This window comes from Bombina bombina, chromosome 7 (genome assembly GCF_027579735.1).
Source record: "Bombina bombina isolate aBomBom1 chromosome 7, aBomBom1.pri, whole genome shotgun sequence".
NCBI lineage: Eukaryota > Metazoa > Chordata > Amphibia > Anura > Bombinatoridae > Bombina > Bombina bombina.
Window position 1 is genome coordinate 196,351,594 of NC_069505.1, and position 27,035 is coordinate 196,378,628.

Below are 27,035 nucleotides of genomic sequence, written 5' to 3' on the forward strand. Positions count from 1 at the left end.
TACAAAGTTGTCTGTAAAATAAATATAAATCCTAAAATAGCTACAATATAATTATTCGTTATATTGTAGCTATATTAGGGTTTATTTTACAGGTAAGTATTTAGCTTTATATAGGATTAATTTATTTAATAAGAGTTAATTTATTTAGTTAGATTAAAATTATATTTAATTTAGGGGGGTTAGGGTTAGACTTAGCTTTAGGGGTTAATACATTTATTATAGTAGCGGCGGGGTCCGGTCGGCAGATTAGGGGTTAATACTTGAAGTTAGGTGGCGGCGACGTTGGGGGGGGCAGATTAGGGGTTAATACAATTTATTCTAGTGTTTGCGAGGCGGGAGTGCAGCGGTTTAGGGGTTAATACATTTATTATAGTGACGGCGAGGTCCGGTTGGCAGATTAGGGGTTAATAAGTGTAGGTAAGGTAGCGGCGACGTTGGGGGGGCAGATTAGGGGTTAATAAATATTATGTAGGTGTCGGCGATGTTAGGGGCAGCAGATTAAGGGTTCATAGGGATAATGTAGGTGGCGGCGATGTGCGGTCGGCAGATTAGGGGTTAAAAATATTTATTATAGTGGCTGCGATGTGGGGGGACCTCGGTTTAGGGGTACATAGGTAGTTTATGAGTGTTAGTGTACTTTAGAGCACTGTAGTTAAGAGCTTTATATACCGCGTTAGCCCATAAAGCTCTTAACTACAGCCTTTCCATGAGCAGTAGGAGTCTTGTCGGTAGAGGTGTAATGCTCACTTCAGCCAAGACTCTAAATACCGGCGGTTAGGAAGATCCCATTGAAAAGATAGGATATGCAATTGGCGTAAGGGGATATGCGGTATGGAAAAGTCGCGGCTTGAAAGTGAACGGTACACCTTTACCTGGCTGACTCTAAATACCAGCGGGCGGCCAAAAGCAGCTTTTGACGGCTAACGCAGAACTCTAAATCTAGGTGAGTGTGTGCTAAAAGAATGTGCACCCTGAGTTGCAATAGAAATGAACAGGCATGGAAATTATTCTAGCTTTTGTTCTATCTCAGGAGTGCTGTTCTCTCTCTTCTGAGATATATATATATATATATATATATATATATATATATATATATATATATATAAATGTATGCATGTATGTATGTGTGTGTTCATATGTATATATATATATATATATGTGTATGTATGTGTGTGTTCATATGTATATATATATATGTGTATACATGTTTATTTATGTATTCATATATGTATTTACATACATATACAAACAGAAAGAGAAACGCTCTACCAGGAATGAACAACGGCTCTGGGGCTTGTTCTATGGTGAGTTACCACCTGGGAGCAGCTTCTTTATTTTTCTGAAATACCAGGCAATTCTCCTCTGAACAAGGGAAACGGCAACCACAGATGATGGTTTTTGGGCTTCTTTTGGGCCTCATCAGTGAGGTGCAGCCATATCCCTCTAAGCACATTGGACAAGGTGTCCACGTCTGTATTCCCCATCTACAACTACCCTGAACCTGTTGTCTGTTAACCTGATATATTTGTGCCTTTGGTAAATGTTAGTTTCTGTGATGTCCCCTCTGTCCCTTCTCCCCTTGGATTATACATATTAAGGTCATTAAGTTTTTCCTGGAAGGTTTTTCCTTGTATACTTTCAGTTTACAGAAATGCAATAGGTGGCCCAAAACCTAACAATGATAGGCTGTAGCTGGTGATTTACTGCTGCGTATGCCACCCTGTTAGCCCACTGTACATAACAGGTACCACTTTAAGATTTGCTACATATAAATGTATATATAACACTCCCATCCCCCAAGCTGCAGACATGGTGCTGTTTATTTGCTCTATTGCTCAGGGTCACCAATGACTGATGTTATAGCCCCTTCAGTTTTCCTAATAAACGATGGGAGGTAAATTCCTATTTGGCTTGAACAAGCCCTCTTTGTCCTGGGTAAGTCTGCCTAACACTGCGCGCATATCCTGCACAATATGTCTTATGATACAAATACTGAAACCAAGTGAGATGCAAAGGTGTATTTGTTTATGAGTGAGCTGGTGAGGATGGAGAGTGTCACATATTGCAGCTTTGATATTAGAGCTGTGTGCCCTACCTACAATCACTAATCCTTAGCAAGACTCACCAGTGAGCTCAAAGCAAGAACCAATCACCCAGTTAACAAGAGGTGTATCACACAGGGCATAAGTAGGGAATGTTTTATTAAACCCCCTGTCTCTCATGTTGTGCCAGATGCACTGAGCTTACAGTGAGAGATTGTGCAGCAAACCAACTTGTTACTAATTTAAGAATGAAGACGATATTTAAGAAATACATCTTAAAAGGGAAATGAAACACTAAGATTTGAATATAAAATTATTATTTTCCCCCTTTTCCTGTAATTTAACTCTGAAATTGTGTGTCTTCCAGGTCTATGAATAGGAAGTGCACAATGCAGACTACACAAGCCTAACCCAGCTACATATCTGTCCCCTACTGGCTTCAGCAGAGGTGATAAGATATTGCATAATAATGTACATCTTACAAACTAAACGACAGTGGCTTTCTATGGTCCAATAACAAATCCACATTGGTTACAAATGAAGCAAGTTGTTATTCTGACCTGTCAATGGGTACTTGAATTCTGACCTGTCAGTGAGCACTTGGGGCACTTGTGAGTCTGACCTGTCACTGGGTACTTGGGGTGCTGACCTGTCACTGGGCACTTGGGGTGCTGACCTGTCACTGGGTACTTGGGGTGCTGACCTGTCACTGGGCACTTGGGGTGCTGACCTGTCACTGGGCAATTTTGTTCTGGTCTCTCAGTGGGCACTTAAGGTGCTGACCTGTTACTGGGTACTTGAGTTGTGGCCTGTCAGTGGGCACTTAGGGCACTGGGTACTTGGGCACATATCTCAGCATTTTCATCACTGGGGTAAGTAGCCTCCCGCTGCCTTTGTCTCAGGGTTAGTAAAGACTATCTTGAGCACAGATTGTCTCACATTATTAAACCCAGCGGAATAATGAGTATGTCATTAGTGAGGATGAATTAGAGCCTTTGCCAGCTTTCGCCAGGCGCATTGTGTGTATTTGCCAATCACCTTGTGTCATTTAGAAAGTGAATGGGATTTTCTCACAGTGCAGACAATACAACGCACTCTCTCAGCTTGGTTTGCACTGGACAAGTCTTTGTGCATTTGGTTGAAGAGGAGGAAATGTTCCTGTACTGATAAATAGGCCTCTCACTGCTGAATGCCCCCTTGTTTGTGTGAGAGACACAGACGCCTGTCAGCAAATTCCGTCCCAGGACTCACATATGCGTTTAGATTTTAGTACCTTACTCTCCTGCACAGACTCTACACACAGACTTTATTTCTGTTTTATGCCAGGTATGGAGCACATAGCTCTGTGATGCACAAACTCCACTGACCCTCTCTGGGGGCTTTAGGGAGATTTTATGCTTTGCAGGGAATTTGCTGTCTGAGCTAAAGCAATGTTAATGGGACTTGAGTGTAAAAATAAAATCCTCTAATGCCTATAGCACTACTGTATTCTGTGAGTTAAACCAGAGTCATCAAATCAAACTAATATATAGTGACACAGTTTTCGGGGTCTATTCTGCTGACCACACTATGGATTGGATAAATGTTTTCATATTATGATGGTCATTGATTTTCTCAGATATTGCAGGTTTTACAATTTGTTAGGCATTAACTACACAGGTTGCTTGGTGCTGCTGTCCTTATACGCAGAAAAATGCTGATATAATATTTGCTGTTTATCTGTTGTAATTAGAGAGGAAAACCCGAAAAAAATGGAAAATTGAGAGAAAAAAAAGGGGGGGGGGGGGGGGTTTATCGCGGTTGTTTGCTCGTGTCAGGTTTTTTGCTCACATTACAAGCTGAAAGGAAACAAAAAAAAGTGTCATAAAACATAAAAAAAAGGAGTACAGTTACACTCATAATAACCCCATCTAATAAAAATTATACAAAAATATTGCACAAAAAGTTATAAGGGCTCAAAGATATGAGGTCTCAGGTGTTAGAAAGAAAAGGCTGCAAATGGCTTTAACATAGAGAATATATACATATACATTTATATATGTCCCTGTATTTATATATGTATAGATATATTTAAAGACATATATACACAGAAATACATAGCTACACACACATATATACGTGTGTGTGTGTGCATTGAATCCCTTTGCAGTTAATTAGATGAAAACATGTAAAATCATATTTATGCAATATTCATATTTTCTATGTGGATTGTGTTATTAAGAGTGCGGTCTCGCAAGAAAAAGGGTTCTCTTTATTACCAAATCCTGCCACAAAGGTCAAGTGGTAACAGAGTTTCCTTCAGAGGAAGTAAAGCAAACAAATTCCCATAGCGTATCCCTGTATCCCATTGTGTCAATTAGTAAGAGGATAATATTACTCACATTTGTTTAAGCTACAAAAGCTCTAAGTAAACAGCATTTGTAAATGTATCCTCACGGCAAAATGCAAGTTTTCTTCATAGAGAAATTTATTAAAATAACACACTTAAAAACATAGGAGATAGATACTGACATCCGGCACAACAGTAACAGCAGCATACACACGTAAACTTGTTATATGTTTGCATTTCTTACTGTCCAATCCCACTGAGTTGCTTTAGGATTGCCGGTGTTCTGTTATATTTGCCTACTGTGTTACGTTATCCTACCTACGTAACGCGTTTGGCCATATAGAGCACTTTCATATCCTCCTCAACGGAGGCTGAGGTCAAAATATTGATCGGATGGTGATATTTGGCTGTTTGGAGTGCAGATCTCGCTCAAACATAAACACCAAATATTATGTATGTTATTAGCTTGTGATGATAGCATTAATTTTATAACTGTATTTTTTTCAGGGTACAGATATGTTTCCATTATTTTTTTGTTACATAGCCTGAAAAATACATTTATAAAATGAACGCTATCATCACAAGCTAATACCATACAAATATTTGGTGTTTATGTTTTAATTATTTATGTTTGAGCGAGATCTGCACTCAAAACAGCGAAATATAAGGTGGTAGGAAAAGTAAACAGAATGCGATCACTATTTAAACATCAGCCTCCTTTTGCAACAAATATGAAAGTTCTCTATCTAGCTGTAGGATTGGCCGTATGTGTTACGTAAGTAGGACAAAGTGACAAGGTAGGGAAACATTACAGAACACCGGCTCTAGCCCCTCCTTGTGACATCACTCTGCTTTGGATGATCCGACGTACGTTTCTTCACCCTCTGGTGGATTTTCAAGGATCTCCCGTCTTTCTTAATTATTCCTTTAAATACTCCAGTTCAGATTGGACAAAGGCTTTTGCCCCCTGTTCTCATGTTTTGGCAAAATAGGTTCCTTATAGTTTGCGTGTACTTATCATATCCGGACCTTGTAGTTCCATTTATATAAAATATAAATAAAAAGCAAATCAAGTTTAATATCTACTTACTGAATAAGATGTACTTTTATTTCAAGCATAATATTTGTATACACACTGCATTCATCTTCCCAATGTAACAAAATGACTTTCAATTTGTAAGAGTGCTCCACTCTATTTTATTTTTTCAATTTTTCCGGAATTTTTTTTCCAATGGCTTCAATATTTTATATCTCTAGTTGTAATTCAGAACTTATGCAATGTAAAGGAGATATAACGAGGCAACAATTAAGTGACATCATATATGCAAATGATCACACACTATGAACTTTTTTTTTTAAATTTGACAGGTCTGCTTGAATACATAGTTAAAGTCTCTTCCTCAGGCCAGTGATCAGCGGTTACGCACATATACTTCTACTGATTGGCTCACCAGTCAGGCTTAGGAGCGGCGGTGCAGTGCAGCGCAGCTATATTGTCCATTGTAACTGTGTGTTTAGTTCGCGGCCCACTGCAGTGAAATACTAAACTGCTTAGAGAACTTTTGTTAAGACGTGTCATGAATAAAGTGACCTGACATTCCTGGTGGTTAATCTGGGCAGTGGGGGTTATGGACTGCTGTGAGGCACCTCGTTGGTTACCTAGCATCCTCGCTCGCCATTAGCAATGTCACTTTACCTCTCACTCACAGATGTAAATGATCTGTATTTACAGCAAGTAAAAAATACATCAAAGCTATAGATTGTAAGCTCTTTGGCACAATTCTTTCCTCTTTTGTAATAATATAATTTATTCTGCCCTATATACATTTTGCTGTGTTTACTGCACTAAGTCTGAATTGACTCTTCTGAATAAACCCTGCATTGGGTGGGACGTTTGACCACTGAAAACTGTAGTAGAAAACAATGTATTAATGTATTCAGTAAGCTTTCACACTTAGATGGTATATTAGTTTAATACAAAAATAAATGTGTTGTGCAGCTGTACTTGATATCAGATGTTCAGTCTGAGAACTGTGATTGTGCGTCTGTGCTCAGAGGCACATTAGCTAAATTCTGCCATATAATAAGGCCAGGAGAAGATCCTCAGCGGGCATGATCTTATTAGCACTCGCTTCTCTCACTATTTATCCTCAAGTTTTATTCCTGCTCCTCACACACATTTACAGTACAAGCAGTTCTATAATGTTCCGCAGGGGAGGGGCTCAGTGGGATATATGTCACTCTTTAGTTAAGGAAGCATTTGCCACCTCTTGTAGCAAGCCACGCTCACCCACTTAGCACAAATTATTTACCTTCATTTTATGCTTATTTTTATCTATAAGAAATGATAGTGCCGAGACTGATACAAGACTGTACAATTATGGCTGTGCGCTTGTCAGTTACCTGTGTATAAAGTGCATATTGTACAGTTATGGCTGTGCGCTTGTCAGTTACCTGTGTATGAAGTGCATATTGTACAGTTATGGCTGTGCGCTTGTCAGTTACCTGTGTATGAAGTGCATATTGTACAGTTATGGCTGTGCGCTTGTCAGTTACATGTGTATGAAGTGCATATTGTACAGTTATGGCTGTGCGCTTGTCAGTTACCTGTGTATAAAGTGCATACTGTACAGTTAGGGCTGTGCGCTTGTCATGTTCCGGTGTACATGCGTTCAGGACACAGACCCTCGGGGCAGTGGTAGGGATTTGGAGACACCGACCCCTGACCCAGGGAAGAGTATCCTGGACGTGGATAGATGATATTCTATGATTCATAGTTGCTAGACGTTATTGTAGAATTCATGGAGAGTGCAACATATGTATACAATTTATTCTGGCTTCACTGTGACTTATATTTAGTTAATAGAAGTAGCTGCAGGATTCATTAGAGAAAAATATAGCAATGTGGAATGTTCAGGCTTCAGAGTAAACTGGTAGAAGATTGACTCATAGATGCAAACTAAGGTTTGTTTCAGGTTCACAGTACATAATATTATATAGAGCTGTATGTCAGTAATAAGCAGAGTAGCACAGGTGATAGACAAGTTGCAAGTTTAAGGCATTAAATACTGTTTGTGCATATAATGGAGAATCACATGAAAGCTTTTAAAGGGACACTGTACCCAAATTTTTTCTTTTGTAATTCAGAAAGAGCATGCAATTTTAAGCAACTTTCTAATTTACTCCTATTATCATTTTTTCTTCGTTCTCTTGCTATCATTATTTGAAAAAGAAGGCATCTAAGCTTTTTTTTGGTTTCAGTACTCTGGACAGAACTTTTTTATTGGTGGATGAATTTATCCACCAATCAGCAAGGACAACCCAGGTTGTTCACCAAAAATGGGCTGGCATCTAAACTTACATTCTTGCATTTCAAATAAAGATACCAAGAGAATGAAGAAAATTTGATAATAGGAGTAAATTAGAAAGTTGCTTAAAATTGTATGCTCTATCTGAATCACAAAAGAAAAATTTTGGGTACAGTGTCCCTTTAACTGAACAAATAGATGCAGAGTTCTGAATATATTCACATATATGGAGGAGGATATTTCAGCTATGACAACTTGTAGCAGAGAATAAATATAAAGTTCTGAGTAAGATGCTGTTGAAGTAATTACAGAGTGATGATAACCAAATGCATATTTGTAATTTATAATAAAGTTCAGAGTTTGTTAAGTAGCAGTGTCCAGGAAACAAAATTAAATTATTTGGATACTTGCAATTAGATGATTTTAAGCATAGGTAAAATGAAAGGCTGTAGCTTGAATAGGTTGGTAAAATCCATGCAGGAACAGTCACAGACCTCTGATCCTGAGATCACAACTTCAAAGTTAATGCAATGCACATTAGGCCTGAGAAGACTTAAAAAGAGGCTGAGGGAATAAGGTGTATGAATGATTAATTAGCCAGGTAAGTCGAATGCAAATACTGCCCACACCAGCATGATTGTCAGAAGCAGGGAAGGCAGTCTTAAAGGGACAGTGATATCAGGCTGGGATATGTTACACCTGTGTATAAAGTGCATACTGTACAGTTATGGCTGTGCGCTTGTCAGTTACCTGTGTATAAAGTGCATACTGCATAGTTATGACTGTGCGCTTGTCAGTTATCTGTGTATAAAGTGCATACTGTACAGTTATGGCTGTGTGCTTGTCAGTTACCTGTGTATAAAGTGCATATTGTACAGTTATGGCTGTGCGCTTGTCAGTTACCTGTGTATAAAGTGCATACTGTACAGTTATGGCTGTGCGCTTGTCAGTTACCTGTGTGTAAAGTGCATACTGTACAGTTATGGCTGTGCGCTTGTCAGTTACCTGTGTATAAAGTGCATACTGTACAGTTGTGGCTCTGCGCTTGTCAGTTACCTGTGTATAAAGTGCATACTGTACAGTTATGGCTGTGTGCTTGTCAGTTACCTGTGTATAAAGTGCATACTGTACAGTTATGGCTGTGTGCTTGTCAGTTACCTGTGTATAAAGTGCATACTGTACAGTTATGGCTGTGTGCTTGTCAGTTACCTGTGTATAAAGTGTATACTGTACAGTTATGGCTGGGTGCTTGCATACTGTACAGTTATGGCTGTGCGCTTGTCAGTTACCTGTGTATAAAGTGCATACTGTACAGTTGTGGCTCTGCGCTTGTCAGTTACCTGTGTATAAAGTGCATACTGCACAGTTATGACTGTGCGCTTGTCAGTTACCTGTGTATAAAGTGCATACTGTACAGTTATGGCTGTGGGCTTGTCAGTTATCTGTGTATAAAGTGCATATTGTACAGCTATGGCTGTGTGCTTGTTAGTTACCTGTGTATAAAGTGCATATTGTACAGTTATGGCTGTGTGATTGTTAGTTACCTGTGTATAAAGTGCATACTGTACAGTTATGGCTGTGCTTTTTTTAGTTACCTGTGTATAAAGTGCATATTGGACAGTTATGACTGTGTGCTTATTAGTTACCTGTGTATAAAGTGCATATTGTACAGTTAAGACTGTGTGCTTGTCAGTTACCGGTCTATAAAGTGCATATTGTACAGTTATGGCTGTGTGCTTGTCAGTTACCTGTGTATAAAGTGCATACTGTACAGTTATGGCTGTGGGCTTGTCAGTTATCTGTGTATAAAGTTATGGCTGTGTGCTTGTTAGTTACCTGTGTATAAAGTGCATATTGTACAGTTATGGCTGTGTGCTTGTTAGTTACCTGTGTATAAAGTGCATATTGTACAGTTATGGCTGTGTGCTTGTTAGTTACCTGTGTATAAAGTGCATATTGTACAGTTATGGCTGTGTGCTTGTCAGTTACCTGTGTATAAAGTGCATATTGTACAGTTATGGCTGTGCGCTTGTTAGTTACCTGTGTATAAAATGCATACTGTACAGATATGGCTGTGCTTCTTGTAGTTACCTGTGTATAAAGTGCATATTGTACAGTTATGGCTGTGTGCTTGTCAGTTACCTGTATATAAAGTGCATATTGTACAGTTATGGCTGTGCGCTTGTTAGTTACCTGTGTATAAAATGCATACTGTACAGATATGGCTGTGCTTCTTGTAGTTACCTGTGTATAAAGTGCATATTGTACAGTTATGGCTGTGTGCTTGTCAGTTACCTGTATATAAAGTGCATATTGTACAGTTATGGCTGTGCGCTTGTTAGTTACCTGTGTATAAAATGCATACTGTACAGATATGGCTGTGCTTCTTGTAGTTACCTGTGTATAAAGTGCATATTGTACAGTTAGGGCTGTGCGCTTGTCATGTTCCGGTGTACATGCGTTCAGGACACAGACCCTCGGGGCAGTGGTAGGGATTTGGAGACACCGACCCCTGACCCAGGGAAGAGTATCCTGGACGTGGATAGATGATATTCTATGATTCATAGTTGCTAGACGTTATTGTAGAATTCATGGAGAGTGCAACATATGTATACAATTTATTCTGGCTTCACTGTGACTTATATTTAGTTAATAGAAGTAGCTGCAGGATTCATTAGAGAAAAAATATAGCAATGTGGAATGTTCAGGCTTCAGAGTAAACTGGTAGAAGATTGACTCATAGATGCAAACTAAGGTTTGTTTCAGGTTCACAGTACATAATATTATATAGAGCTGTATGTCAGTAATAAGCAGAGTAGCACAGGTGATAGACAAGTTGCAAGTTTAAGGCATTAAATACTGTTTGTGCATATAATGGAGAATTACATGAAAGCTTTTAACTGAACAAATAGATGCAGAGTTCTGAATATATTAACATATATGGAGGAGGATATTTCAGCTATGACAACTTGTAGCAGAGAATAAATATAAAGTTCTGAGTAAGATGCTGTTGAAGTAATTACAGAGTGATGATAACCAAATGCATATTTGTAATTTATAATAAAGTTCAGAGTTTGTTAAGTAGCAGTGTCCAGGAAACAAATTTGAATTATTTGGATACTTGCAATTAGATGATTTTAAGCATAGGTAAAATGAAAGGCTGTAGCTTGAATAGGTTGGTAAAATCCATGCAGGAACAGTCACAGACCTCTGATCCTGAGATCACAACTTCAAAGTTAATGCAATGCACATTAGGCCTGAGAAGACTTAAAAAGAGGCTGAGGGAATCAGGTGTATGAATGATTAATTAGCCAGGTAAGTCGAATGCAAATACTGCCCAAACCAGCATGATCGTCAGAAGCAGGGAAGGCAGTCTTAAAGGGACAGTGATATCAGGCTGGGATATGTTACACCTGTGTATAAAGTGCATACTGTACAGTTATGGCTGTGCGCTTGTCAGTTACCTGTGTATAAAGTGCATACTGTACAGTTATGGCTGTGCGCTTGTCAGTTACCTGTGTATAAAGTGCATACTGTACAGTTGTGGCTCTGCGCTTGTCAGTTACCTGTGTATAAAGTGCATACTGTACAGTTGTGGCTCTGCGCTTGTCAGTTACCTGTGTATAAAGTGCATACTGTACAGTTATGGCTGTGTGCTTGTCAGTTACCTGTGTATAAAGTGCATACTGTACAGTTATGGCTGTGTGCTTGTCAGTTACCTGTGAATAAAGTGCATACTGTACAGTTATGGCTGGGTGCTTGCATACTGTACAGTTATGGCTGTGCGCTTGTCAGTTACCTGTGTATAAAATGCATACTGTACAGTTGTGGCTCTGCGCTTGTCAGTTACCTGTGTATAAAATGCATACTGTACAGTTATGTCTGTGCGCTTTTTTAGTTACCCGTGTATAAAGTGCATATTGTACAGTTATGGCTGTGTGCTTATTAGTTACCTGTGTATAAAGTGCATACTGTACAGTTATGGCTTTGCGCTTGTCAGTTACCTGTGTATAAAGTGCATACTGTACAGTTGTGGCTGTGCGCTTGTCAGTTACCTGTGTATAAAGTGCATACTGTACAGTTATGGCTTTGCGCTTGTCAGTTACCTGTGTATAAAGTGCATACTGTACAGTTGTGGCTCTGCGCTTGTCAGTTACCTGTGTATAAAGTGTATACTGTACAGTTATGGCTGTGTGCTTGTCAGTTACCTGTGAATAAAGTGCATACTGTACAGTTATGGCTTTGCGCTTGTCAGTTACCTGTGTATAAAGTGCATACTGTACAGTTGTGGCTGTGTGCTTGTCAGTTACCTGTGTATAAAGTGTATACTGTACAGTTATGGCTGTGTGCTTGTCAGTTACCTGTGAATAAAGTGCATACTGTACAGTTATGGCTGGGTGCTTGCATACTGTACAGTTATGGCTGTGCGCTTGTCAGTTACCTGTGTATAAAGTGCATACTGTACAGTTGTGGCTCTGCGCTTGTCAGTTACCTGTGTATAAAATGCATACTGTACAGTTATGTCTGTGCGCTTTTTTAGTTACCCGTGTATAAAGTGCATATTGTACAGTTATGGCTGTGTGCTTATTAGTTACCTGTGTATAAAGTGCATATTGTACAGTTAAGACTGTGTGCTTGCCAGTTACCTGTGTATAAAGTGCATAGTGTACAGTTATGGCTGTGGGCTTGTCAGTTATCTGTGTATAAAGTGCATATTGTACAGTTATGGCTGTGTGCTTGTCAGTTACTTGTGTATAAAGTGCATACTGCACAGTTATGACTGTGCGCTTGTCAGTTACCTGTGTATAAAGTGCATACTGTACAGTTATGGCTGTGGGCTTGTCAGTTATCTGTGTATAAAGTGCATATTGTACAGTTATGGCTGTGTGCTTGTCAGTTACTTGTGTATAAAGTGCATACTGCACAGTTATGACTGTGCGCTTGTCAGTTACCTGTGTATAAAGTGCATATTGTACAGTTATGGCTGTGTGCTTGTTAGTTACCTGTGTATAAAGTGCATACTGTACAGTTATGGCTGTGCTTTTTTTAGTTACCTGTGTATAAAGTGCATATTGGACAGTTATGACTGTGTGCTTATTAGTTACCTGTGTATAAAGTGCATATTGTACAGTTAAGACTGTGTGCTTGTCAGTTACCGGTCTATAAAGTGCATATTGTACAGTTATGGCTGTGTGCTTGTCAGTTACCTGTGTATAAAGTGCATACTGTACAGTTATGGCTGTGGGCTTGTCAGTTATCTGTGTATAAAGTTATGGCTGTGTGCTTGTTAGTTACCTGTGTATAAAGTGCATATTATACAGTTATGGCTGTGTGCTTGTTAGTTACCTGTGTATAAAGTGCATATTGTACAGTTATGGCTGTGTGCTTGTTAGTTACCTGTGTATAAAATGCATACTGTACAGATATGGCTGTGCTTCTTGTAGTTACCTGTGTATAAAGTGCATATTGTACAGTTATGGCTGTGTGCTTGTCAGTTACCTGTGTATAAAGTGCATATTGTACAGTTATGGCTGTGCGCTTGTTAGTTACCTGTGTATAAAGTGCATATTGTACAGTTATGGCTGTGTGCTTGTCAGTTATCTGTGTATAAAGTGCATATTGTACATTTATGGCTGTGCGCTTGTCAGTTATCTGTGTATAAAGTGCATATTGTACAGTTATGGCTGTGCGCTTGTTAGTTACCTGTGTATAAAGTGCATACTGTACAGTTATGGCTGTGCGCTTGTCAGTTACCTGTGTATAAAGTGCATATTGTACAGTTATGGCTGTGCGCTTGTCAGTTACCTGTGTATAAAGTGCATATTGTACAGTTATGGCTGTGCGCTTGTTAGTTACCTATGTATAAAGTGCATACTGTACAGTTATGGCTGTGCGCTTGTCAGTTACCTGTGTATAAAGTGCATATTGTACAGTTATGGCTGTGCGCTTGTCAGTTACCTGTGTATAAAGTGCATATTGAACAGTTATGGCTGTGCGCTTGTTAGTTACCTGTGTATAAAGTGCATACTGTACAGTTATGGCTGTGCGTTTGTCAGTTATCTGTGTATAAAGTGCATATTTGCAGTGTCACTTTAATTAGACAATTGCTAAATTCACCAGTATCCCCTCGATTCCCAGGCCCCTAATGAAAGTAATTTACGTCCCTCTGGTGTTTGTGTTTTATAGATGTCACAGGGTAACTCTGACAGATGGTCACAGATGGCGTCATTAACCCTCAGCACTTCCTGCCAAGCGTTTGCTGGTTATTTCTGTAGTAAAATGTCAATCAGCCATTCTAATGTCATAAACAGCCCTCAGTGGCGCATTAGAAGTGCCTGGCACAACCTTGTCTGGGGCAAACATCACTCTTCATAGCTCACGCTCCCAGGGCACCACTAGCCATGTCTGGGAAACCCTAGAGATCTTTATGGGGCAATGGTGAAAGAGTTCTATATAGGACAGGGAATGTTGTGAGTAAAGCAGGAGAAAAGAGGATATATCCTTAGATTTGTAGCTCCCAGCATGGTCATCTTAGTCATTCACTGAGTCACTAAAGCTCTCTCCAGCTTCACCAGCACCTGTGTTTTTCTTAGTTGATTGAGTAATGATATTTAGTGAATCAGGTGCATATAATAACATATAAACGTGTTAGGTGGAGAAACTAGAGAAACCTTTGGTGAATCAAGTGCGTATACTAGCATAAGAACTGGTGAGGCTGGAGGGAGCTTTAGTGAATCACTTACATAGAATAACATAGGAACTGGTGAAGCTGGAGAGGCAGAAGAGAGCTTTAGTGAATCAGTTACATAGAATAACATAAGAACTGGTGAAGCTGGAGAGGCTGAAGGGAGCTTTAGTGAATCGGTTACATAGAATAACATAAGAACTGGTGAAGCTGGAGGGAGCTTTAATGAATCACTTACATAGAATAACATAGGAACTGGTGAAGCTGGAGAGGCTGGAGGGAGCTTTAGTGAATCATTTACATAGAATAACATAAGAACTGGTGAAGCTGGAGAGGCTGGAGGGAGATTTAGTGAATAAGTTACATAGAATAACATAGGAGCTGGTGAAGCTGGAGAGGCTGGGGAGGGGGGCTTTAGTGAATCAGTTACATAGAATAACATATGGACTGGAGAAGCTGGAGGAAGCTTTAGTGAATCAGTTACATAAAATAACATAGGAACTGGTGAAGCTGGAGAGGCTGGAGGGAGCTTTAGTGAATCCGTTACATAAAATAACATAGGAACTGGTGAAGCTGGAGAGGCTGGAGGGAGATTTAGTGAATCAGTTACATAGAATAACATAGGAACTGGTGAAGCTGGGGAGGGAGGCTTTAGTGAATCAGTTACATAGAATAACATAGGAACTGGTGAGGCTGGAGGGAGCTTTAGTGAATCAGTTACATAGAATAACATAGGAACTGGTGAGGCTGGAGGGAGCTTTAGTGAATCAGTTACATAAAATAATATAGGAACTGGTGAGGCTGGAGGGAGCTTTAGTGAATCAGTTACATATAAAATAAGATAGGAAGGGCTGGTAAAGCTGGAGAAAGGTTTAGTGAATCAGCCGCATAAATGAAATAGAGTTCACTGTGGGCTCACAAGAATCTCCATGAATTGTTCCAGCTCTAGAAGCATCATTCTAATCACTCTCATGGGCAGCCGGTAGAGGTACAGAGCTGGATGCTCAGCCTCAGAGGATGTGTACAGAGGAAGCTGAGGTTTGTTAGAGGAGCCAATAAACATGGTCGATGTGACAAGACTGCAGTTTGTGCTTCTGGGACTCATATAATACAGCACTGGGAGCTTACACAATCTGTAACAGTTTATTGGTCCTTGCCCACCCTGCCCCCCTTGGTATGTCACATGCATACTGTGTCTATAAAGGAGCCATAACTCTGTGTGTCTGACAATGTAACCCAATCCTCCCTGCAAAAGCGTCGGACATATCTCTACCTCTAAAAATGTACAGCAGCATCCAGAAGTGAAACCCTCAGATCCCAGACAAGCAGGGTCCCTGTATAAACAGCAGACTGTGATGTACTTAAAGGGACATTAAACACTAAATAATGGCTAGATAGAATAACACATTCAAAGAAAAGATTAGTGTGAAAGTTTCATTAGCTGTTTAAATATTAACAAAATAAGTGTAAAGTTTTAGTGTCTATAAAACAATGGGAGCTGCCATGTTGTAACTTAGGTTACCTTCTCTGCTGTGGCCAATCAAGAACAGTTATAAATAGATAACTAGAGTATGCAGCCAATGGCTGTGTGGAATATAACAGTGTTCTGCACTTCCATTTCTAACAGGAACTGAAAAGCTCACAATTTCAGAATAGAATTACAGGAAAGGGGAACAAAATAAATAAGGAAAGTATATTGTAGAGGTTTTATATATAATATATAATATATATATATATATATATATATATATATATATATATATATATATATAGTGTATATATATATATGATTTATCATTTTATATTACCATCTCAAAGTGTTTAATGTCCCTTAGGTAACGTAACCATAAAGTGCATCTCAGGAACATGTGTGACTTCATCACCTGCCCTGTAAGCTCACAGTTGAAGAGCTGACTTGCTCCTCGAGTGCCTTTAGCAGTCTGACCCCAGAACAGAGAAACAAATGGTTATTCTTGAGGAATTCATGTGCTATAAATAGCATATCCAGATAGATAATCACTGTGCACAGGCTGCATCTTCCAAAAACACCCAAAACTTGCACATGTGAGTTCTTGTTCTAGTTATTTAGAAACCAGCAGCAAATACACAGACAATACAAGGCAGAGGGTATCATTGTACCTGGATTGCAAAACGTGTAATTGTGCATACACAATACACAATATATCATATATAAACAGTATATATCAGCAATTTAGTACCACATTGCAAAATGCCTGTGCACAATAAATGTTTATATATGTACAGTATATATCAGTAATTAAGTGCCTCATTACAAAATGTCTGCACACAATAAATGTTTATATATGTACAGAATATATTAGTAATTAAGTGCCTCATTACAAAATGTCTGTGCACAATACATGTTTATATATGCACAGTATATATTAGTAATTAAGTGCCTCATTACAAAACGTCTGCACACAATAAATGTTTATATATGCACAGTATATATTAGTAATCAAGTGCCTCATTACAAAATGTCTGTGCGCAATAAATGTTTATATATGCACAGTATATATCAGTAATTAATTGCTGCTTTACAAAAGGTCTGCACACAATAAATGTTTATATATGCACAGTATGTATCAGTAACTAAGTGCTGCTTTACAAAAGGTCTGCACACAATAAATGTTTATATATGCACAGTATATATTAGTAATCAAGTGCCTCATTACAAAATGCCTGTGCACAATAAATGTTTATATATGCACAGTATATATCAGTAATTAAAGGGACAGTCAACCCAAAATTTCAAATAAGTAATTCCTATAAACTTGCTAATGATTATTATTTTGAACTATATGCCTGTGCACAATAAATGTTTATATATACACAGTATATATCAGTAATTAAAGGGACAGTCAACCCAAAATTTCAAATAAGTAATTCCTATAAACTTGCTAATGATTATTATTTTGAACTATAGCCTAATTTAGTAGCCTAAGGTGTTTCTAAGTATTAGTACTTACTTTTGTCTATTGTGGCTGTTTAAAATGCCCGTTATGGCTGTGTGCTCGTCAGTTACCTTTGTATAAAATGCATATTTTACAGTTATGACTGTGCGCTTGTCAGTTACCTGTGTATAAAGTGCATATTGTACAGTTATGGCTGTGTGCTTGTCAGTTACCTTTGTATAAAATGCATATTGTACAGTTATGACTGTGCGCTTGCTAGTTACCTGTGTATAAAGTGCATAGTGTACAGTTATGGCTGTGCGCTTGTCAGTTATCTGTGTATAAAGTGCATACTGTACAGTTATGGCTGTGCACTTGTTAGTTATCTGTGTATAAAGTGCATACAGTACAGTTGTGGCTCTGTGCTTGTCAGTTACCTGTGTATAAAATGCATACTGTACAGTTATGACTGTGCGCTTGTTAGTTACCTGTGTATAAAATGCATACTGTACAGTTATGACTGTGCGCTTGTTAGTTACCTGTGTATAAAGTGCATACTGTACAGTTATGACTGTGCGCTTGTTAGTTACCTGTGTATAAAGTGCATACTGTACAGTTATGGCTGTGCGCTTGTCAGTTACCTGTGTATAAAGTGCATACTGTATAGTTATGGCTGTGTGCTTGTCTGTTACCTGTGTATAAAGTGCATACTGTACAGTTATGGCTGTGCGCTTGTCAGTTACCTGTGTGTAAAGTGCATACTGTACAGTTATGGCTGTGTGCTTGTCTGTTACCTGTGTATAAAGTGCATACTGTACAGTTATGGCTGTGCGCTTGTCAGTTACCTGTGTATAAAGTGCATACTGTACAGTTGTGGCTCTGCGCTTGTCAGTTACCTGTGTATAAAGTGCATATTGTACAGTTGTGGCTGTGTGCTTGTCACTTATCTGTGTATAAAGTGCATACTGTACAGTTATGGCTGTGTGCTTGTCAGTTACCTGTGAATAAAGTGCATACTGTACAGTTATGGCTGTGTGCTTACATACTGTACAGTTATGGCTGTGCGCTTGTCAGTTACCTGTGTATAAAGTGCATACTGTACAGTTGTGGCTCTGCGCTTGTCAGTTACCTGTGCATAAAATGCATACTGTACAGTTATGACTGTGGGCTTGTCAGTTATCTGTGTATAAAGTATAAAGTGCATATTGTACAGTTATGGCTGTGTGCTTGTTAGTTACCTGTGTATAAAGTGCATATTGTACAGTTATGGCTGTGTGCTTGTTAGTTACCTGTGTATAAAGTGCATATTGTACAGTTAAGACTGTGTGCTTGTCAGTTACCTGTGTATAAAGTGCATACTGTACAGTTGTGGCTCTGCGCTTGTCAGTTACCTGTGCATAAAATGCATACTGTACAGTTATGACTGTGCGCTTGTCAGTTACCTATGTATAAAGTGCATATTGTACAGTTATGGCAGTGCGCTTGTCAGTTACCTGTGTATGAAATGCATACTGTACAGTTATGGCTGTGCTTTTTTTAGTTACCTGTGTATAAAGTGCATATTGTACAGTTATGGCTGTGTGCTTGTTAGTTACCTGTGTATAAAATGCATATTGTACAGTTATGGCTGTGTGCTTGTTAGTTACCTGTGTATAAAGTGCACATTGTACAGTTATGGCTGTGTGCTTGTCAGTTACCTGTGTATAAAGTGCATATTGTACAGTTATGGCTGTGCGCTTGTCAGTTACCTGTGTATAAAGTGCATATTGTACAGTTATGGCTGTGCGCTTGTCAGTTATCTGTGTATAAAGTGCATACTGTACAGTTATGACTGTGCGCTTGCTAGTTACCTGTGTATAAAGTGCATAGTGTACAGTTATGGCTGTGCGCTTGTCAGTTATCTGTGTATAAAGTGCATACTGTACAGTTATGGCTGTGCACTTGTTAGTTATCTGTGTATAAAGTGCATACAGTACAGTTATGGCTGTGCGCTTGTCAGTTATCTGTGTATAAAGTGTATATTGTACAGTTATGGCTGTGTGCTTGTCAGTTACCTGTGAATAAAGTGCATACTGTACAGTTGTGGCTCTGCACTTGTCAGTTACCTGTGTATAAAATGCATACTGTACAGTTATGACTGTGCGCTTGTTAGTTACCTGTGTATAAAATGCATACTGTACAGTTATGACTGTGCGCTTGTTAGTTACCTGTGTATAAAGTGCATATTGTACAGTTATGGCTGTACGCTTGTTAGTTACCTGTGTATAAAATGCATATTGTACAGTTATGGCTGTGCCTTTTTTAGTTATCTGTGTATAAAGTGCATACTGTACAGTTATGGCTGTGCGCTTGTCAGTTACCTATGTATAAAGTGCATATTGTACAGTTATGGCTGTGCGCTTGTTAGTTACCTGTGTATAAAGTGCATATTGTACAGTTATGGCTGTGTGCTTGTTAGTTACCGGTGTATAAAGTGCATACTTTACAGTTATGGCTGTGCGTTTGTCAGTTATCTGTGTATAAAGTGCATATTGTACAGTTATGGCTGTGCGCTTGTTAGTTACCCGTGTATAAAGTGCATATTGTACAGTTATGGCTGTGCGCTTGTTAGTTACCTGTGTATAAAGTGCATATTGTACAGTTATGGCTGTGTGCTTCTCAGTTACCTGTGTATAAAGTTCATATTGTACAGTTATGGCTGTGCGCTTGTCAGTTACCTGTGTATAAAGTGCATATTGTACAGTTATGGCTGTGGGCTTGTCAGTTACCTGTGTATAAAGTGCATATTGTACAGTTATGGCTGTGTGCTTGTCCGTTACCTGTGTATAAAGTGCATATTGTACAGTTATGGCTGTGTGCTTGTAAGTTACCTGTGTATAAAGTGCATATTGTACAGTTATGACGGTGGGCTTGTAAGTTACCTGTGTATAAAGTGCATATTGTACAGTTATGGCTGTGTGCTTGTCCGTTACCTGTGTATAAAGTGCATACTGTACAGTTATGACGGTGGGCTTGTAAGTTACCTGTGTATAAAGTGCATATTGTACAGTTATGGCTGTGTGCTTGTCAGTTACCTTTGTATAAAATGCATATTGTACAGTTATGACTGTGCGCTTGTCAGTTACCTGTGTATAAAGTGCATACTGTACAGTAATGACGGTGGGCTTGTAAGTTACCTGTGTATAAAGTGCATATTGTACAGTTATGGCTGTGTGCTTGTCAGTTACCTGTGTATAAAGTGCATATTGTACAGTTATGGCTGTGTGCTTGTCCGTTACCTGTGTATAAAGTGCATATTGTACAGTTATGGCTGTGCGCTTGTAAGTTATCTGTGTATAAAGTGCATATTGTACAGTTATGACTATGCGCTTGTTAGTTACCTGTGTATAAAGTGCATATTGTACAGTTATGGCTGTGCGCTTGTCAGTTACCTGTGTATAAAGTGCATATTGTACAGTTATGGCTGTGCGCTTGTCAGTTACCTGTGTATAAAGTGCATATTGTACAGTTATGGCTGTGCGCTTGTCAGTTACCTGTGTATAAAGTGCATATTGTACAATTATGGCGGTGTGTTTGTTAGTTACCTGTGTATAAAGTGCATATTGTACAGTTATGGCTGTGCTTTTTTTAGTTATCTGTGTATAAAGTGCAACTGCATACTGTACAGTAATGGCTGTGCGCTTGTTAGTTACCTGTGTATAAAGTGCATAGTGTACAGTTATGGCTGTGCGCTTGTCAGTTACCTGTGTATAAAGTGCATATTGTACAGTTATGGCTGTGCGCTTGTTAGTTACCTGTGTATAAAGTGCATATTGTACAGTTATGGCTGTGCGCTTGTTAGTTACCTGTGTATAAAGTGCATATTGTACAGTTAAGACTGTGTGCTTGTCAGTTACCTGTGTATAAAGTGCATACTGTACAGTTATGGCTGTGTGCTTATTAGTTACCTGTGTATAAAGTGCATATTGTACAGTTATGGCTGTGCGCTTGTCAGTTACCTGTGTATAAAGTGCATATTGTACAGTTATGGCTGTGCGCTTGTCAGTTACCTGTGTATAAAGTGCATATTGTACAGTTATGGCTGTGCGCTTGTTAGTTACCTGTGTATAAAGTGCATACTGTACAGTTATGGCTGTGTGCTTGTTAGTTACCTGTGTATAAAGTGCATATTGTACAGTTATGGCTGTGCGCTTGTCAGTTACCTGTGTATAAAGTGCATACTGTACAGTTATGGCTGTGCGCTTGTCAGTTATCTGTGTATAAAATGCATATTTGCAGTGTCACTTTAATTAGACAATTGCTAAATTCACCAGTATCCCCTCGATTCCCAGGCCCCTAATGAAAGTAATTTACGTCCCTCTGGTGTTTGTGTTTTATAGATGTCACAGGGTAACTCTGACAGACGGTCACAGATGGCGTCATTAACCCTCAGCACTTCCTGCCAAGCGTTTGCTGGTTATTTCTCTAGTAAAATGTCAATCAGCCATTCTAATGTCATAAACAGCCCTCAGTGGCGCATTAGAAGTGCCTGGCACAACCTTGTCTGGGGCAAACATCACTCTTCATAGCTCACGCTCCCAGGGCACCACTAGCCATGTCTGGGAAACCCTAGAGATCTTTATGGGGCGATGGTGAAAGAGTTCTATATAGGAGAGGGAATGTTGTGAGTAAAGCAGGAGAAAAGAGGATATATCCTTAGATTTGTAGCTCCCAGCATGGTCATCTTAGTCATTCACTGAGTCACTAAAGCTCTCTCCAGCTTCACCAGCACCTGTGTTTTTCTTAGTTGATTGACTAATGACCTTTAGTGAATCAGGTGCATATAATAACATATAAACGTGTTAGGTGGAGGAACTAGAGAAACCTTTGGTGAATCAAGTGCGTATACTAGCATAAGAACTGGTGAGGCTGGAGGGAGCTTTAGTGAATCAGTTACATAGAATAACATAGGAACTGGTGAAGCTGGAGAGGCTGAAGGGAGCTTTAGTGAATCGGTTACATAGAATAACATAAGAACTGGTGAAGCTGGAGGGAGCTTTAATGAATCACTTACATAGAATAACATAGGAACTGGTGAAGCTGGAGAGGCTGGAGGGAGCTTTAGTGAATCATTTACATAGAATAACATAAGAACTGGTGAAGCTGGAGAGGCTGGAGGGAGATTTAGTGAATAAGTTACATAGAATAACATAGGAGCTGGTGAAGCTGGAGAGGCTGGGGAGGGGGGCTTTAGTGAATCAGTTACATAGAATAACATAGGGACTGGAGAAGCTGGAGGGAGCTTTAGTGACTCAGTTACACAGAATAACATAGGAACTGGTGAAGCTGGAGAGGCTGGAGGGAGCTTTAGTGAATCAGTTACATAGAATAACATAGGAACTGGTGAAGCTGGGGAGGCTGGGGAGGGGGGCTTTAGTGAATCAGTTACATAGAATAACATAGGAACTGGTGAGGCTGGAGGGAGGCTTTAGTGAATCAGTTACATAGAATAACATAGGAACTGGTGAGGCTGGAGGGAGCTTTAGTGAATCAGTTACATAGAATAACATAGGAACTGGTGAGGCTGGAGGGAGCTTTAGTGAATCAGTTACATTAAATAATATAGGAACTGGTGAGGCTGGAGGGAGCTTTAGTGAATCAGTTACATATAAAATAAGATAGGAAGGGCTGGTAAAGCTGGAGAAAGGTTTAGTGAATCAGCCGCATAAATGAAATAGAGTTCACTGTGGGCTCACAAGAATCTCCATGAATTGTTCCAGCTCTAGAAGCATCATTCTAATCACTCTCATGGGCAGCCGGTAGAGGTACAGAGCTGGATGCTCAGCCTCAGAGGATGTGTACAGAGGAAGCTGAGGTTTGTTAGAGGAGCCAATAAACATGGTCGATGTGACAAGACTGCAGTTTGTGCTTCTGGGACTCATATAATACAGCACTGGGAGCTTGCACAATCTGTAACAGTTTATTGGTCCTTGCCCACCCTGCCCCCCTTGGTATGTCACATGCATACTGTGTCTATAAAGGAGCCATAACTCTGTGTGTCTGACAATGTAACCCAATCCTCCCTGCAAAAGCGTCGGACATATCTCTACCTCTAAAAATGTACAGCAGCATCCAGAAGTGAAACCCTCAGATCCCAGACAAGCAGGGTCCCTGTATAAACAGCAGACTGTGATGTACTTAAAGGGACATTAAACACTAAATAATGGCTAGATAGAATAACACATTCAAAGAAAAGATTAGTGTGAAAGTTTCATTAGCTGTTTAAATATTAACAAAATAAGTGTAAAGTTTTAGTGTCTATAAAACAATGGGAGCTGCCATGTTGTAACTTAGGTTACCTTCTCTGCTGTGGCCAATCAAGAACAGTTATAAATAGATAACTAGAGTATGCAGCCAATGGCTGTGTGGAATATAACAGTGTTCTGCACTTCCATTTCTAACAGGAACTGAAAAGCTCACAATTTCAGAATAGAATTACAGGAAAGGGGAACAAAATAAATAAGGAAAGTATATTGTAGAGGTTTTATATATAATATATATTATATATATATATATATATATATATATATATATATATATATATATATATATATATATATATATATATATATATATATATATAGTGTATATATATATATGATTTATCATTTTATATTACCATCTCAAAGTGTTTAATGTCCCTTAGGTAACGTAACCATAAAGTGCATCTCAGGAACATGTGTGACTTCATCACCTGCCCTGTAAGCTCACAGTTGAAGAGCTGACTTGCTCCTCGAGTGCCTTTAGCAGTCTGACCCCAGAACAGAGAAACAAATGGTTATTCTTGAGGAATTCATGTGCTATAAATAGCATATCCAGATAGATAATCACTGTGCACAGGCTGCATCTTCCAAAAACACCCAAAACTTGCACATGTGAGTTCTTGTTCTAGTTATTTAGAAACCAGCAGCAAATACACAGACAATACAAGGCAGAGGGTATCATTGTACCTGGATTGCAAAACGTGTAATTGTGCATACACAATACACAATATATCATATATAAACAGTATATATCAGCAATTTAGTACCACATTACAAAATGCCTGTGCACAATAAATGTTTATATATGTACAGAATATATTAGTAATTAAGTGCCTCATTACAAAATGTCTGTGCACAATAAATGTTTATATATGCACAGTATATATTAGAAATTAAGTGCCTCATTACGAAGTGTCTGCACACAATAAATGTTTATATATGTACAGTATATATCAGTAATTAATTGCTGCTTTACAAAAGGTCTGCACACAATAAATGTTTATATATGCACAGTATATATTAGTAATCAAGTGCCTCATTACAAAATGTCTGTGCACAATAAATGTTTATATATGCACAGTATATATTAGTAATCAAGTGCCTCATTACAAAATGTCTGTGCACAATAAATGTTTATATATGCACAGTATATATCAGTAATTAATTGCTGCTTTACAAAAGGTCTGCACACAATAAATGTTTATATATGCACAGTATGTATCAGTAACTAAGTGCTGCTTTACAAAAGGTCTGCACACAATAAATGTTTATATATGCACAGTATATATTAGTAATCAAGTGCCTCATTACAAAATGCCTGTGCACAATAAATGTTTATATATGCACAGTATATATCAGTAATTAAAGGGACAGTCAACCCAAAATTTCAAATAAGTAATTCCTATAAACTTGCTAATGATTATTATTTTGAACTATAGCCTAATTTAGTAGCCTAAGGTGTTTCTAAGTATTAGTACTTACTTTTGTCTATTGTGGCTGTTTAAAATGCCCGCCTGCCCCCTCCCATATTTCGTCATCAGTATCTTCATTGTGCAGGTATAAACAGCTAATTTTCGTCCGTCCACACTCCTGTGTTTTGCGCATGCGCAGTTCGCCGATAACGCTGTAGGGGGGAGGTTTTAAATAGGAACTCTAAATCCCTTCTCATTTCCCCTACAGCGTTATCGGCGCACTGCGCATGCGCAAAACACGGGAGTGTGGACGGACGAAAATTAGCTGTTAGAGCTGCACAATGAAGATACTGATGACGAAATATGGGAGGGGCAGGCGGCATTTTAAACAGCCACAAGAGACAAAAGTAAGTACTAATACTTAGAAATGCTTTAGGCTACTAAATTAGGCTATAGTTCAAAATAATAATCATTAGCAAGTTTATAGGAAATACCTATTTGAAATTTTGGGTTGACTGTCCCTTTAAGTGCTGCATTACAAAAGGTCTGCACACACAATAATTTTTTATATATGCACAGTATGTATCAGTAACTAAGTGCTGCTTTACAAAAGGTCTGCACACAATAAATGTTTATATATGCACAGTATATATTAGTAATTAAGTGCCTCATTACAAAGTGTCTGCACACAATAAATGTTTATATATGCACAGTATATATTAGTAATCAAGTGCCTCATTACAAAATGTCTGTGCACAATAAATGTTTATATATGCACAGTATATATCAGTAATTAATTGCTGCTTTACAAAAGGTCTGCACACAATAAATGTTTATATATGCACAGTATATATTAGTAATCAAGTGCCTCATTACAAAATGTCTGCGCACAATAAATGTTTATATATGCACAGTATATATTAGTAATCAAGTGCCTCATTACAAAATGCCTGTGCACAATAAATGTTTATATATGCACAGTATATATCAGTAATTAAAGGGACAGTCAACCCAAAATTTCAAATAAGTAATTCCTATAAACTTGCTAATGATTATTATTTTGAACTATAGCCTAATTTAGTAGCCTAAGGTGTTTCTAAGTATTAGTACTTACTTTTGTCTATTGTGGCTGTTTAAAATGCCCGCCTGCCCCCTCCCATATTTCGTCATCAGTATCTTCATTGTGCAGGTATAAACAGCTAATTTTCGTCCGTCCACACTCCTGTGTTTTGCGCATGCGCAGTTCGCCGATAACGCTGTAGGGGGGAGGTTTTAAATAGGAACTCTAAATCCCTTCTCATTTCCCCTACAGCGTTATCGGCGCACTGCGCATGCGCAAAACACGGGAGTGTGGACGGACGAAAATTAGCTGTTAGAGCTGCACAATGAAGATACTGATGACGAAATATGGGAGGGGCAGGCGGCATTTTAAACAGCCACAAGAGACAAAAGTAAGTACTAATACTTAGAAATGCTTTAGGCTACTAAATTAGGCTATAGTTCAAAATAATAATCATTAGCAAGTTTATAGGAATTACCTATTTGAAATTTTGGGTTGACTGTCCCTTTAAGTGCTGCATTACAAAAGGTCTGCACACACAATAAATTTTTATATATGCACAGTATGTATGAGTAATTAAGTGCTGCTTTACAAAAGGTCTGCACACAATAAATGTTTATATATGCACAGTATGTATCAGTAATTAAGTGCTGCATTACAAAAGGTCTGCACACACAATAAATATTTATATATGCACAGTATATATCAATAATTGAGCAGCACATTGCAAAAGGTCTGCACATACAAAAAATGTTTATATATGCACAGTATATATCAGTAATTAAGCACAACATTACAAAAGGTCTGCAAACACAATAAATGTTTAAATATACACAGTATATATGAGTAATTAAGCAACAAATTACAAAAGGTCTGCACACACAATAAATGTTTATATATGCACAGTATATATATCCGTAATTAAGTGGCACATTGCAAAAGGTCTGCATACAGAATAAATGTTTATATATGCACAACATAT

General features: G+C 38.5%; 1 protein-coding gene across 2 annotated transcripts in view; it reads left to right on the forward strand.

The window, feature by feature from the left end:
• The window catches only part of ABTB2 (ankyrin repeat and BTB domain containing 2), a 222,824-nt gene that overhangs the window by 39,598 nt on the left and 156,191 nt on the right, over window positions 1–27,035 (forward strand). Inside the window, exon 1 of one of the 2 annotated variants that reach the window (XM_053720535.1) lies at window positions 26,349–26,444. The exons of the other annotated variant lie outside the window; for it this stretch is intronic. The gene's annotated coding sequence lies outside the window, so the exon portion shown is untranslated. Of the gene's footprint in view, window positions 1–26,348; window positions 26,445–27,035 lie in introns of those variants that run through there. 2 annotated transcript variants of the gene reach the window in all.